This window comes from Montipora capricornis, chromosome 2 (genome assembly GCF_036669925.1).
Source record: "Montipora capricornis isolate CH-2021 chromosome 2, ASM3666992v2, whole genome shotgun sequence".
NCBI lineage: Eukaryota > Metazoa > Cnidaria > Anthozoa > Scleractinia > Acroporidae > Montipora > Montipora capricornis.
In genome coordinates this window covers 30,398,899-30,403,898 of record NC_090884.1, presented here as the reverse complement: position 1 = coordinate 30,403,898, position 5,000 = coordinate 30,398,899, and positions in this window count along the sequence as shown.

Sequence of the window (5,000 nt, the reverse complement as noted above, 5' to 3'; positions counted from 1 at the left end):
TTGTTCTTTAGTCAGTTAGCATTTTGGTTCACACTATATATTCAACTCTGTACTTTGTAATTTAAACTGAAGATGACAGAAGTTTCTGTCAAAACATGTTTTTAAGTTTAAAAAGTGTTGTGTTGTTTCTAAATTTATTGATATGCCTGCTACTATCCAGACCATTACTATTATTATTTATTATGACGATGATGATAATGATTATTATGAAATAAAAATGTAATACCTATAATATCTATTTTTAAAAAATACTGATTAAAATTTTCCTCGCCATTCTCATCTGATTCTGTTTCTATTTCTATTTCTGTCTCAGTTTTGAAGACAAAGGCACCCTCTACCTCTTCCTCATCTTCGTCAGATGATTCGCCTCTTCTTCTTCTGCAGCATCTCTTTCACCTGTGTAACCTCCTTCTGCAACCTCACCATCATCCTTTTCTCCATCTGCCTTATCTTGAAGGGGAGTCGTTATCATTTCCTAGAGAAAGAAAATAATAAAGCTCATACTAAAACGAAAATTAAAAAGGAGAAGAATAGGCATTTAAACTGGTTCTAGAAGCAAACTTCTGCTGACACTAAATCAAAGTGTTTAAAACCAGAGTCAGTTCCTAATAGATTACGTAATCACTACAATTGGCCGCCATGTTGGCGCACATGTAAAACAGTAAACACAAATCACGTGAGCTAAGAAAAAATGGTTCTTTGAGCGATTTTTGGTTATGGAACCCGAACTGTTCGCGATAAAGGAATTTATATGGCAAGAATACCTTCAGTTATAAGAAATCGAGGCGAAGAAGTAAGAAATCTTTCCGAGGAAATGCAAAATCGATGGATTTCTGCCATCAGTCGAAAAGACCTCACAGACAGCATTTTGGATCACGGACGAGTCTGTGGTAGACATTTTATCTGCAGAAAAGCAGCAAAACTGTGTGATTTGGTACGATCCAGACTGGATTCGAACCCAAAATTTAGGTCACAGTAAATGTGATTCCATCAAAAAGTTTAAAGCCGAACTAGAAGCTGCTGTGAAACGAGACCGAGAACGAGATATTAAACGTGTTGTGGCAGAAAATGAGAAGTGGCCCAGGAGAAGAATCGAGGCCAAGAGACAAAAAATTGGTGAACCAGGGGGAAAGGTCATATAGATTTCTTTGAATTCTGACTCAGCGATGGAAGTGGACACTGAAACAGGGACAGCTACGCAAACAGAGGAGTTTCACTATTCATTTCACACCTCAACTGCCAATCCACCATTCGATGAGACTTCCTTCACAAATGACAATGAGAAGGTGAGGTTTTACACTGGGTTCCCTGCTTATGACGTCCTGCAAACAGTTTTACAGTGTGTTTCGAAATTCACTGTAAGAAAGTCGCCAACTTTGTACCAATTTTAAGAATTTGTCCTCACTCTAATGAAACTTAAACTAAACATGCCAATGCAGGATCTTGCCTACTGCTTTTGAATTTCCGTAGCAACTGCTCGGATGGTCATTCTTGATGTTCGATTAGCGCCCTTAATAAGGTGGCCAGAACCATGCCTCAATGCTTTCAAGTTGCTTTTCACAACAAAACTGCAGTAATAATCAACTGTGTTGAAGTGTTCATTAATAGACCTTCAAATCTCATGGCTTGAGCACAAACTTGTTTTATTATTTTTTTTTTATTTTTGATTTAATACATTTATTTCTTACAAACACTGTACACAACAAATAAACTTGCACCAGATTGCTTAATTACATCTGTCCTACTCATTTTTCTAATAAGGAAAGGAACGATTTCCATACAGAATAAAACTTGTTCATTTGACCTTTTGATTGTGAAGTAGCTCTTTGTACAATGATCTTATTCTTAACAAAGTCTAAAAACTGAGATAGGTTGAAAGTTTTTAGCTCAAGCCTTTGCACAAAAATGTATCTTTTACCTAACAAAATATAGTAGTTAAAGACACGTGTTGTTCTCTCTGCGGGATAGTAACCGTATAACATACTCAGCACGTCTATTGTGTAGGAGTTACTACTTTGAGAGTTCCACCAGCTAATAGCTTTAACCCAGAAATCGTGAACAGTATTACACTCAACTAACATGTGGGGTAAGGTTTCTAATAAATTACAATAGTTACACGAAGGGGAATTTAATATTTTCATCATATATAACCTATTACCATATGGTAAAATGTTGTGAATTATTTTATACTGAAACAGGCTTAATTTCGTTTCTTTAGTTAAATTAAAAGGAAGTAAGTAAATTGCTTTGAGCTTGTCATACTCTATTCCTAATCTGCACGACCTAGAACCTGCTAAAGGTTCACAGAATTTATTTTGAGTCAGCAGATTACGGATACTCTTGCAAGTACTTTTGTTAACAAATGATTGGTCTGGTTTTTTTGTTTGTTGGCGATTTAGATTTATACCCGATCTTAAGGTTTGCTTCCATTTACTAGGTATAGCGGATATCAGCCCAAAGAACTTAGTAAAGGGAGGCTTAAGACCAGTTTTTCTACAAAATTGATGATACCCTAAGAAGGAGTTGTTTTCGTCTAAAAGATCTTCTAATCTATCTATCCCAGCAGTATGCCATTCTTTCCAATATACTGATTTTCCTTCTATAGTAATATTTTTCTTATTCCATAAGATACTACTTGTAATATTATTTTGGTGGATATCAGTATTGCATAACCCCTGAACTTCAGCCCAGGCTTTGAGAATATCGATATAGAAAGCAGGCATGTTGCTAAGATTGAGAAGGCGTAGATCATAATCACAGTCAAAAATAAAGGGACTTCCTAAATTTTCAAGATAAAAGGATGAAATTTCCATCCACTGTTTTCCTATCCCTTCTTTCATCCTCTTCACCCAAGCGCATAGCAAGAATTTAGTAACAATCTCATACTCTGGTAACTCAAGGCCACCCTTATCGTTTGGCCCAATTAGCGTATCCCTTTTGACTTTCGGTTTTTTACCATTCTATATAAAATTAACAACTAATTTATTAACTATATCTGCCACTTGTGCAGGTGTTTGAACACAGGCGCTTGAATAAATTAATTTTGATACTCCTTAAGGTTTTTGCATTTAATATTCTACCATATAACAATAGGTCACGTTGTGACCATATATTGAAAAGCTTTCTGCAGTTTGTTTGTTTTGGAAGTGAACTTCTCTGTTTCACAGAGATTACGTTATATGAAAAAGCTGTCCTCAATGCATAAATAGGTCTTCGTGGCCACTTAACATCGAAAGGCATATTCTTTCTGTTAACAGTTTTTCCAAGCCACATTGCCTCAGATTTAGAAACATTTAGTTTTAACCCGCTGCAATCACCAAAGGTGCTCAATAAATCCAGCAGTTTTTCAAGCCAGGATATATCCTTGCAAAAGACTAGTATCGTCCACGTATTGGGAAAGTTTGATTTCTTGATTAGCTATCTGGATTCCTTTAATATCACCTGAAGCTCTTATAGCTATAGACAGTATTTCTACCGCTAAGACAAACAGTAACCCTGACAAGGGGCAACCTTGTCTGACACCACGATGTAATTCAAACCAATTTGAAGCATAACCGTTATTGATTGTACAGCTAGTGATATTTGTGTACAAAATTTTAACCCAGGACTTGAATTCGTGACCAAACTGAAAGCTATCTAGCGTTTTATAAAGAAAGTCAATAAAAAGAGCAATGCCCTCTAAATTTTGCTTAGCTGTGAAATGTAAGATGTCTGATATAAATCGGATATTTTCGCCAATAAACCGACCCTCTATATAACCAGTTTGAGCATCATTTACAATTGAGGGTAACACCTTTTTTAGTCGTAAAGCTAGAGCTTTTGTAGCGATCTTATAATCTAAGTTCAGCAAGGAGACTGGTCGCAATTTTTAAGGCGCGATAAATTTTTATCTTTCTTGGGAATAACCTTTATAATGCTTTGTCTTTGTGAGATTGCCGGCTCACCCTTTTGAAGGCCGTAATTAAAGCTCTTTACCATTGTGTCGGATAACAGATCCCAAAAAAAGCTATAGAACTCTGCAGTTAAGCCATCCGTCCCTGGAGCCTTATTCTTCGGAAAGTTCTTTAGCGCTTCTTTACATTCTTTAACTGTCAATAATCCTTCACAGCTTTCTTTTTGTTCATCATCTAGTGTTTTGATCATATCACCTGTGAAAAGCAAATTGAATTTGGGATCGTTGACTCGCAGATTCTGCGAAGAATATAATTTACTATAAAATCGTCTCTGTTCTTCGAGGATTTCTTTTGGGTCAGTTATACAACTTTGGTCGTCTCTCGTCAGACGTGTAATAAATTTATTCTCATAATTCCGTTTTTCAAGATTTAAAAAATATTTTGAGCTCCGTTCTCCATATTCATGCCATCATACTTTTGACCAAATGCAGGCACCGCGAGCTCTGTCAAAAGAGATTTTTTCAAGTTGGTTTCGTATATCTGTGTAGTAATTGAAGTTTTCAACAGTTGGTTGGATATCTATTCATTTTTGTAGCCTTTCAGCCTCCTGTGTAAGAATCTTCTCAAGATCTTTACGCTTTTTAGCCTTCATTTTTGCAAAGCTGATTGTGAAAGACCTTATTTCCATTTTTACCATTTCCCACACGAGTCCTTTATCATCAAGATATTCATAACTTTTTATGAATTGCAGAATTTACGTGCCATGTTTTCAGTATAATCACAATCTTCTAACAGAGAACAGTTAAATTTCCAAAATCCAGGTCCCTTAGGAGGTTGGACATTTGTTTTAAGTTCCAATAACACTAAAGAATGAACACAGAGCAGAGCGATTCGAATGTGACATTTGCACATAGGTGATTGTCGCAAAAGATGCTTTGAAACTAACCAGTAGTCTAATCTGCATTTAATTTTTTGGTCAGGCGTTCGCCAGGTAAACTGTTTAAATCGTTTGGATGGAGTTTTCTCCAGACATCCTCTAAATCTAAGCTGGACAATAATAATTTTATCTGTGCTACTACGTTCTTCTTAGAGGAGAGATCACGTCCT